The sequence below is a fragment of the Rhinoderma darwinii genome, chromosome 3 (genome assembly GCF_050947455.1).
Source record: "Rhinoderma darwinii isolate aRhiDar2 chromosome 3, aRhiDar2.hap1, whole genome shotgun sequence".
In the NCBI taxonomy this organism is placed as follows: Eukaryota; Metazoa; Chordata; class Amphibia; order Anura; family Rhinodermatidae; genus Rhinoderma; species Rhinoderma darwinii.
The window spans coordinates 300,608,422-300,620,104 of record NC_134689.1 but is presented as its reverse complement, the minus strand read 5'-3'; positions in this window follow the sequence as shown (position 1 = coordinate 300,620,104).

Sequence of the window (11,683 nt, the reverse complement as noted above, 5' to 3'; positions counted from 1 at the left end):
ATAACTACTCTGGAGAATCTTTTCTTAGAACTCTACATTGTGACTCTGTTCATCCTTCTAGAAATGTATTAATATATTGACAACTGGGTGTTCCCAATCCGGGCGTTCCCACACATAGTGACACTATCCAGTCAGTGCTGACAGAATGAGACTGTAGGGACACGCCCCTTTGACAAGGGGAATGGTAACACCCAGTTGTCTATATATTCATACATTTCTAGGAGGAATAACAGAGGAATGGTACAGCACAGCGTTCTATATTAATATTAATCCTGACAACAATGCTTTCTTCTACATCCTGGTAAAGTCTGAAGATGCTGCATTCGTCTAGCCCAGGGCTTCTCAAGCTTTCTCTACTCAAGCCTTACCATTGGTTATATTCCATACCAAAACTTGGAAAAAATACCTAATGTGTCTCCTGAACTTAGAAGAACATTAAAATAAGCACAAAAGTAGTCAGTTATGATGCTAAAGAGATTGCAGCAACCATAGAAATACCTGTGTAGCGTATAATCTCCTCTGTCTAAACTGCCTCCCCGGCTGCGCCTCCCCAACAACTGGCAACCCGGCTGCGTCTCCCCAACAACTGGCACCCCAGCTGTGCCTCCCCAACAACTGCCTCCCCGGCTGCGTCTCCCCAACAACTGGCACCCCAGCTGCGCCTCCCCAACAACTGGCACCCCACCTGCGTCTCCCCAACAACTGGCACCCCAGCTGCGCCTCCCCGGCTGCGTCTCCCCAACAACTGGCACCCCAGCTGCACCTTGCCTCAGAGTCTGAGAAGCATTAGTCTAGTCCAGTGGTTCATGAACTGTTAGGTGACCTCACCAGTGAGGCGCCCCCTAGTTGTTGGTGCAGGCGCATTTGGGTAGGCACTTTTAACAGAAGTTGTCGTAGGCTGCACAGACCTCTGGTTTAGCAACATAATTGAGTAATTTTGTGCTTATTTTAATGTACTGGGTTCAAGAGACAAATACAAGGTAAGTTTATTAATATTTTTAGTTTTGACATGGATTTCGACCACGGGTGGTGAGGCTCAGGTATCACCATGTTCTGGCTGGTGAGGCCCCAGTAGAGAAAGTTTGAAAGCCTTGGTCAAGCCCATACCATAGAAATGAGATGGATTTATGATCCTTGTTAACCACTATGTATTTCTTTTACATATTTTAAAACCACTACTGAACTATTTATTTTTTATGTTTGCTGAAATTCTTAAATTCTTACTAATGACAACAGTAGGTGACACAGGCAATTCTTAGTGTAACTAGACGTTCAACAAACTTCTGACATGTCATAGTGACGTGTCAGAAGTTTTGATTGGTGGGGGTCCGAGCACTGAGACCCCCACCAATCGCTGAAACGAAACTGCAGATGCGCTCGTATGAGCATTTAGCTGCTTCGTTTCTGTTCTGTTTTTTCCGTAAATCAATGTAGCGGTGTACGGGCTCAATAGAAAGCCCGTACTCCAAAACATCGGCCCGTACTCCGATACATCAGCTTTCCGGAAAAAGCTGAACAGAAACAAAGCGGTTCAGCGCTCGCACCATCGCTTCTGCTGCTTTGTTTTAGCGATTGGTGGGGGTCTCAGTGCTCGTACCCGCACCGATCAAAACTTCTGACATGTCACTATGAGATGTCAGAAGTTTGTTGAACGTTTAGTTACCCTTTAATCCTACTAGCAGTTCTTCTGTTTGTTACATAGTTTGTTTGTACGGTTGAAAAAAGACACATGTCCATCATGGGAAAAGGGAAGGGAAACATTTCTACACATAGGAGCTAATACTTTTTTGTTCTAGGAAATGATCTAAGCCTTTTTTAAAGCCATCTACTGTCCCTGCTGTGACGGCTCCTGCGGTGACTATTCCATAGATTCACAGTTCTCACAGTAAAGAAGGCCTGTCGCCTCTGCAGGTTGAACCTTTCTTTTTCCAGACGGAGGGAGTGCCCCCTTGTTTTTTTAGGGGGTTTTACATGGAACAGGATTTCACCATATTTTTTGTATGTGCCATTCATATATTTATATAAGTTAATCATGTCCCCCCTTAGTCGTCTTTTCTCAAGACTAAATAGGTTTAGTTCTTTTAATCTTTCCTCATAACTTAGATTCTCCATGCCCCTTATTAGCTTTGTTGCCCTTCTTTGTATTTTTTCCAACTCCAGGGCATCCTTTCTATGAACTGGAGCCAAGAACTGGACTGCATATTCTAGATGAGGCCTCACTAATGCTTTGTAAAGTGGTAATATTACATCCCTGTCCCGCGAGTCCATGCCTCTTTTGATACATGACAATATTTTGCTGGCCTTTGAAGCAGCTGATTGACACTGCATGCTGTTATTTAGTTTATGCTTTACAAGTACACCCAGATCCTTCTCAACAAGTGAATCCGCCAGTGTAGCTCCCCCTAGGACATATGATGCATGCAGGTTGTTCGTACCCAGGTGCATAACTTTACATTTATCTACATTAAACTTCATTTGCCAAGTGGAAGCCAAAACACTTAGTTTGTTTAAATCTGCCTGCAATTCACAAACATCTTCCATAGTCTGAACTATATTGCATAGCTTGGTGTCATCTGCAAAAATAGAAATAGTGCTATTAATTCCATCCTCTATATCATTAATAAATAAGTTGAATAATAGTGGTCCCAGCACTGAAGCCTGGGGTACACCACTTATAACCGGGGACCATTCAGAGTAGGAATCATTGACCACAACTCTCTGGATACGGTCCTTGAGCCAATTCTCAATCCAATTACAAACTATACTTTCTAAACCTATAGTCCTTAATTTACCCATTAGACGTCTATGGGGGACAGTGTCAAATGCCTTTGCAAAGTCCAAAAACACTATATCCACAGCGGCCCCTCTGTCTAGGCTTCTGCTTACCTCTTCATAAAAACAAATCAGGTTGGTTTGACAGCTTCTGTCCTTTGTAAAACCGTGCTGGCTGTCACTTATAATACTATTTATTGTCACATAATTCTGTATATAGTCCCTCAATAGCCCCTCAAACATTTTCCCCACAATTGATGTTAAGCTTACTGGTCTATAATTACCCGGCGAAGACCTAGAGCCCTTTTTGAAAATAGGCACCACATTTGCCCTGCGCCAGTCCATTGGCACTATACCAGTCATGAGAGACTCTCTAAATATTATGAAGAGGGGGACAGAAATAACTGAACTAAGCTCCTTAAGAACTCTAGGGTGTAACCCATCTGGTCCCGGTTGTATGAGGCCTTATTCAGAAAGTGCCGTTTTTGTACTTGTTTTTTTTTAATTTTAAGCCAAAATTGGGATTAGTATAAAGCAATCTTCCTGACGCCTCCATTCTTTAGGATCTACTACTGCTTTTGGAAAAATATACAAAAATTGCATTAAAACGAGGTGCAGTTTTTAATACATTTTAGTTTTTTTTGTGTTTAACTGAAACTGGGATTGAATTCAAAGAAAGCTAAAGAAGTCTCTCCTAATATTTTTCCTGTATCTAGGATCCACTCCTGATTTTGGACTAAAAAACTTCCCTGAATTGTTGGTGCCATCCTTCGTCCTAATTGGTTGGCCCATGGATACTCTACATAGGATGCTACCATGGGCTCTCCAATTTTACTGTAGACGCAGGGGTCTAATGCACTTGTATGTGGTCAGTCATAGATATTATAACGTTGTAGGTTTTTCTGTTTAATAAATAAGAAAATCATTGCTTTAACCCCTTGCGTACCTTCTCCGTAATAGTACGTCGCTGGCCGCTTATTGCAGCGTACCTTCGCCGTACTATTGGGGAGAAGGAATAAACTGTCACTATGTGAAATCACATAGTGATATAACAGCGGCGGCAGCTGTCATTGACAGCTAACCGTCTCTGCTACCAGCCTGGGGACCAATTAGCAGTCCCCAATGCCGGCGATTGCTGTGATTGGTCAGTCTCTGAAGACTGACCAATCACAGCCGTCTGCAGGAGAAAGCTCCTGTCACTTTCTCTGATCTCCTCATTTCTGTGAGATCCGTGAGGAGATCAGAGAAAGCGGTGTAAAAAAAACAAAACACTATTTTTATTAACCCCTTCCCGAATGGTAAGGTAACGCCCTGAGGATGAAGCGGGCACAGGAGCTGTGCTCGCTCCATCTTCATCGGATGTCGGCTGTAATATACAGCCGACATCCCACTGCAGCTACAGCGATCACTGTCCTCTCCGATCGCTGTAGTTTAACCCCTTAAATGCCGCTGTCAATAGCGACAGCGGCATTTAAGTGATTGATACAGAGGGAGGGGGCTCCCCCTGCACCCCATTGCCCCCCCCCACCCCCCGCGAAAAATCGCGGGGTTCTGATGGTTCCAATGGCAACCAGGAAGCCTAACAACAGCTTCCTGGTTGCCAGGTACGGGAGCCTATTAGGTCCTGCCCAAGGCAGGACGTAATAGGCTCAACTGTCAGTTGTAAAGTGACAGTTACAACACACTGCACTACATCAGTACATAGAGAAGTAGTGCAGTGTATTGTACAGGGCATCAGAAGATCAGATCCTCCAGTCCCCTAGTATGTGTAAAATAAAAAGTAAAAAAAAGTAAACATTTTTTTTTCGATAAATAAATACAAGTTTTACGTAATAAAAACAATAATCGCCTTGTTTCTCTGATCGAGCCCTTTATAATTAGAACAAAAAGACAAAAACTAGACATAATAGGTATCGCCGCGTTCGTATTGGCCTGACCTAAAAAAATATCATATATTATTTATCCCACACGGTGAACACCGTAAAAAAAATACAATAAAAAACAATGGCAGAATTTCCTTTTTTGGTCACGTGGTTTCCAAAAAAATGGAATAAAAAGTGATCAAAAAGTCGCGCGTAGCCAAACATGGTACCAATAAAAACTACAGTGTGTCACGCAAAAAGCAAGCCCTCACAAAGCTCTGTCGACAAAAAAATAAAAAAGTTATGGCTCTCAGGACATGGTGACACTAAAACATTTTATTTAGAAAAAAAGTGTTTTTATTTTGTAAAAGTAGTAAAACATATAAAAACTATATAAATTTGGTATTGCCATAATATCGAATCGCAGAATAAAGTAACCATGTTGTTTATACTGCACAGAGAACGCCGGTAAAAAATTATAAAAAAAATAGTGAAAGAATTTCGTTTTTTTGGTCTCCTCACCTCACCTCAGAAAAAATGGAATAAAAACTGATCAAATTATCGCATGTACCCCAAAATGATACTAATAAAAACGACAGCTCGTCCCATGAAAATCAAGCACTCACATAGCTAGTCAACGGAAAAATAAAAACTTATGACTCTTGGAACGCAATAATGCAAAGTGACGGCCCAGACTAATTTATATGTGCAGTTCTTCACCTAAAACCCCACGTCATCATTTGCAGCCCCCACAGGTAGACCCTGTAAATGCAGCGGAAACTATGACATTTTGGGCTCTGTGCTACATATGGGGCTAGTGAAGAAGTCAAAGATTAGGCAATACTGGAGTGCGGATGTTTTTTACAATACCACGGACACCCTTTAGAAGTGCGACTCCTGCACCCAATAATCCGGCCTGTGCATAAAGGATTGGTTCAAAGCGTACGTCACTATCCATGGATAATTAATTTTATTATTCATTCTCCCCATTATTACATCATCCTATTTATGACCTGTTGCACTCCGCCCAGCTTACATATACCCTGATGTACTCCACATAGCTTACATATACCCTGATGTACTCCGCACAGCTTACATATACCCTGATGTACTCCACATAGCTTACATATACACTGATGTACTCCGCCCAGCTAACATATACCCTGATGAACTCCGCCCAGCTTACATATACCCTGATGTACTCTGCACAGCTTACATATACCCTGATACACTCCACCCAGCTAACATATACCCTGGTGCACTCCGCCCAGCTTACATATGCCCCCACATTATAAACTGAAACACCAGTAAAACACTAAACAAAACTACTACCAAGCAAACTCTGCGCTCCAAAAGCCAAATAGCGCTCCTTCTGGGCCTGGCAGTGTGCCCAAACATCAGTTTATGACCACATATGGGGTATTACCGTACTCTGGAGAACCGCTTAACAATTTATGGAGTGTATGTCTCCAGTGGTACAAGCTGGGCCCAACACATTGGGCACTGAAATAGCATATCTGTGGAAAATGGCAATTTTCAATCTGCAACATCTACTGTGCACTAATTTCTGCAAAACCTTTGAGGGTCAAAATGCTCACCACTTCTAGATGAATTCCTTGAGGGGTGTAGTTTCCTAAATGGGGTCACTTCTCGGGAGTTTTCACTGTACTGGTACCTAAGCGCAATGCAACATGGCGTCAAAAACAAATTTTGTAAAATCTCCACTCCAAAAATGAAATTGCACTTTTTCCGTTTAGACCCTTGCCGTATGTCCAAATAGCCGTTTACAACCACATATGGGGTATTTCCCTACTCAGGAGAAATTGTGTAACACATTTTGGGGTGTCATTTCTCCTGTATTCCTTGTGTAAATTAAAAATTCGGAGCTAAATCTACAGGTTATTGGGAAAAAAATGTTTTTTCATTTTCACTGACCAATTCTAATAAAATCTATAAAACACCCGAGGGCTCAAAATGCTCACTACACCTCTAATTTAATTCTTTCAGGGGTATAGTCTCCAAATTGGGATCACACCTGGGGAATTTTTACTGTACTGGTACTTCAGGGGCTCTGCAAATGCGACATGGCCCCCAGAAACCAATTCAGCAAAATCTGAGCTGCAAAATCCAAATGGTGCTCCGTCCCTTCTGAGCCCTGCCGTGGGTCCAAACAGCAGTTTATTACCACATAATGGGGTATTTCCGTAATCAGGAGAAATTGCTTTACAAATGTTTAGGTGCTTTTTCTCTTTTATTCCTTATAAAAATTAGAAAATTCTGTTCTTTTTCCAAAAAAAAAGTCTCTTTTCATCATCACAGACTAATTCCAATAAATTCAGCAAATAACCTGTGGGGTCAAAATGCGAACTATACCACTAGAAAAATTCCTTGAGGGGTATAGTTTCCAAAATGGGGTCACTTTTGGGGGGATTCCACTGTTTAGGTCCCTCCAGGGCGTTGCAAACGTGACACGGCACCGAAAACCATTCCAGTAAAATCAGAGCTCCAAAATCCAAATGGCGCTCCTTCCCTTCTGAGCCTTGCTGTGGGTCCAAACAGCAGTTTATTACCACATATGGGGTATTTTCGTAATCGGGAGAAATTGCTTTACAAATGTTGGGGTGCTTTCTCTCCTTTTATTTCTTGCAAAAATTAAAAAAAATTACGTTTTTCCAGAAAAAAAGTAGATTTTCATTTTCACAGACTAACTCCAATAAATATAGCAAAATACCTGTGGGGTCAAAATGCTAACTATACCCCTAGATAAATTCCCTGAGGGGTGTAGTTTAAAAAATGGGGGTCACGTTTGGGGGTTTCCACTGTTTTGGCACCTCAAGACCTCTTCAAACCTGACATGGTGCCTAAAATATATTCTGAAAAAAGGAGGCCCCAAAATCCAAGAGGTGCTCCTTTGCGTCTGAGGCCTGTGTTTCAGTCCATTAGCACACTAGGACCACATGTGGGATATTTCTAAAAACTGCAGAATCTGGGCAATAAATATTGAGTTGCATTTCTCAGGTAAAACCTTCTGTGGTACAGAAGAAAATGTATTACATATGAATTTTGTAAAAAAAAATGAAATTTTAACATTTCAGCTCTACTTTCCTTCAATTTCTGTAAAACGTCTAAAGGGTTGAAACACTTTCTGAATGCTGTTTTGGATACTTTGAGGGGTGCAGTTTTCAAAATGGGGTGTTTTATGGGGGTTTCTAATATATAGGGCACTCAAAACCACTTCAGAACTGAACTCGTCCCTGAAAAAATAGCTTTTTGTCATTTTCTTAAAAATATGAGAAATTGCAGCTAAAGTTCTAAGCCTTGTAACGTCCTAGAAAAATAAAAGGACGTTCAAAAAACGATGCAAACATAAAGTAGACATATGGGAAATGTTAATTAGTAACTATTTTGTGTGGTATTACTATCTGTTTTACAAGCAGATACATTTAAAATTGGAAAAAATCATAATTTCTTCAACTTTTCTCTAAATTTTCGTGTTTTTCACAAATCAGCAATGAATTTATGGACCAAATTTTTTCACTAACATAAAGTACAATATGTCAAGAAAAAACAATCTCAGAATCAATTGGATAGGTAAAAGCATTCCAGAGTTATTACCACATAAAGTGACACATGTCAGATTTGAAAAAATGGGTCTGGTCCTCAAGGCCAAAATGAGCTGGGTACTCAAGGGGTTAATACAGAAGGTTCTTAACATATGAAAGCGTTTATGTATTAACATGTTTGTCATTTGACATAGGGGAGAAAAACAAAATGGCTGCACTGTAACACATTTCTCCACTTGTCTCATGAACCCTTTCATACGTCCTTGTTAGGTCTATATGTTTCTTGCCAAAGAGTGAGAGCAGATCCCATCACGTGAAAGCAGGAAATGTACGGGCCTCTCAAGGACCAAAAATACAGATGTGTGAATGCAATGCAGCATGGGAATTTCAACCATATTTAATTAAATGGCTGAATCGGTAACAACATGAATATTTACTGGAAGAACTATAATGCTACAGATATGTTTTTTTTAAATTATGTTCTGAACCTCAATTGGTATCACAAATTCACTGAATTTATATAAAACCACTTCAATATGTGATGGTAAAGTGTTGGTAGGAGATATATATATATATAAAATTAAAATGTATTATTAATATTAAAATATTTATAATATAAATAAAAGGGTGATTGAAAATAATTACAATGTGTTTATTTGATAATCAAGTTTGGGAATAGGGTTGATGGGGGAGTGGCAAGTCTTTGTTTATTATTCTGTATGGCACTTATATTGAAAAATGAATAAAAACAGAATTCAAAAATAAAAAGTTAACCATGTTTGATTTCTATTTTATGTTCTACTTTTTCTAATATCAGCAACAAATTACAATACAATTCAATTCAATTGAAATGGGGTTTTACAAGACTCCAGTCACGTGCAATGGCAGAAATCTGTACTGATTCTAGAGCGTGCTACACAGTGGTGTAACTACCGCCGTAGCAGCAGCACGGTCCCCACATGCAAGGTGGCGCCGCTATGGCTGCAACAGCGGTAGCGACGCCACATTCAATAGTATCTGCTATAGAAAAATTCCCATTTTTACTCTGCAACATCGAAAGCACACTAATTTACGGAAAACACCTGCAGGGTTAACATGCTCACTACACCCCTAGGTGAATACCTTGAGGGGTGTAGTTTCCAACATGGGGTCACTTCTAGTGGGTTTCCACTGTTTTGGTCCCACAGGGGCTTTGCAAATGCGACATAGCAACCAGAAACCAATCCAGCAAAATCTGCACTTCAAAAGCCAAATGGCGCTTCTTCCCTTCTGAGCCCTACTGTGTGCCCAAACAGCAGTTTATGACCAAAATGCTCACTACACCCCTAGGTGAATTCCTCAAGGTGTGTAGTTTCCCCAGTGGAGTCACTTTTGGGGAGTTTCCACTGTACTGGTCCCACAGGGGCTATGCAAAAGCGACATGGTGCCAAGAAACCAATCCATCAAAATCTGTGCTGCAAAAGCCAAAGGCTGGATTCACACGAACACATTACATCCGTAATTGACGGACGTATTTCGGCCGCAAGTCCCGGACCGAACACAGTGCAGGGTGATTTATGGGGGATTTCTAATATATAGGGACCTCAAAACGACTTCAGAACTGAACTGGTGCATGAAAAAATAGCCTTTTGAAATTTTCTTGAAAATGTGAGAAATTGCTGCTAAAGTTCTAAGCCTTGTAACGTCCTAGAAAAATAAAAGGACGTTCAAAAAACGATGCAAACATAAATTAGATATGTGGGAAATGTTAACTATTAACAATTTTGTGTGGTATAACTATCGGTTTTACAAGCATATACGTTTAAATTTAGAAAAATGCAAATTTTTGCAAATTTTCTCAATTTTGGTGTTTCTCACAAATTAAATATTGAATTTATCAACTAATTTTTTTCACAATCTCAGAATCGTTTGGATAGGTAAAAGCATTCCAAAGTTATTACCACATAAAGTGACACATGTCAGATTTTAAAAAGAAGTCTCTGTCAGGAAGGTCAAAAGTGGCCACAGCGGAAAGGGGCTAAATAATGTGTGGAGTTAAAAATAAAAACTGTGCTTAAAACTGGGCACTAGGAGAGAGTCTAAATCGCACCTGAGCAGGAAATGTTTACATACTGTATATGCTATTGCAGGTTGGAAAAGTTGCCATACACATAGATATTAATGGCAGAAGCCCCCATGATGCAATGTGTATGAAGTCTAGCTGTCCCACTTTCCTATGCGTCGGTTGAAAGAGGGATTGGGCACATTGGATTCCAACAGTCCAATACTTTGTTCTGCAGGGATATAGTCAGTGTTAAACATTCATTTATTTACACTTCTAACACTAAACCTGCATAGAGAAAGAAAGGAAATTTGATCAAGCGCTCATAAATCGTTAAAAGGAAACAATGTTCCTAGTTTTATTCGTAAACAAAGTTTAAAATATCGGGACACAATGAGAGGTGGTTTGTAGTAATGATTCGCCTACACGTTTCAGACACCGCTCGTGTCCTTAGTCATGGTATGTTGTCAATTCAAGTGCTTGTTCCGTGGGTCTATATCCGGTCAAAACGGCCTGAGCAAAAATCGTGCTCCACAGCACCTGTGATTGCCGGAAATACGTATAAACAGGTAACCCTTTCAAATCTAAAATCAACTCTGAAAGTAAAAAAATTAGATACGTGTATGCGTGACGGTATAATTGTGTTTGTAACATCTGGGTGTGTTTACTTGTTTTACTAGCTGGGCGTTGTGAATAGAAGTGTATGATGCTGACGAATCAGCATCATTCACTTCTCATCGTTACCACCCAGCTTCTGGCAGTGAACAGACACACAGCGTGATCTCGCGAGATCACGCTGTGACGCCACTTCCTCCCATAGGAACTTCATCGCGTCGGACGAGCGAGGACACGCTGTGTGTCTGTGCACTGCCAGAAGCTGGGTGGTAACGATGAGAAGTGAATGATGCTGATTCGTCAGCATCATACACTTCTATTCACAACGCCCAGCTAGTAAAAGAAGTAAACACGCCCAGATGTTACAAACACAATACACGCCCAGTTGGAAATAAGAGAAAACACGCCCAGTTGTCCATTAGAAAGGCTCATTTGCATAAATATAAAATTGCTCATAACTTGGCCAAAAATGATCGTTTAAAAAAAAACAAAAAACTTTACTGTTATCTACATTGCAGCGCCGATCACATGCAATAGGAGATAGGGATTTGATCATCTGGTGACAGAGCCTCTTTAAAGAGGTTCTGTCACCTTATTATAAGTGCCCTATCTCCTACATAATGTGATCGGCGCTGTAATGTAGATTACAGCAGTGTTTTTTTATTTTGAAAAACGAACAATTTTTCCGGAGTTATGACCTATTTTAGATTTATGCTAATGACTTTCTTAATAGACAAGTGGGCGTGTTTTTACTTTTTGACCAAGTGGGCGTTTTAAAGAGAAGTGTATGACGCTGACCAATCAGTGACCAATCAGCGTCAGACACTTCT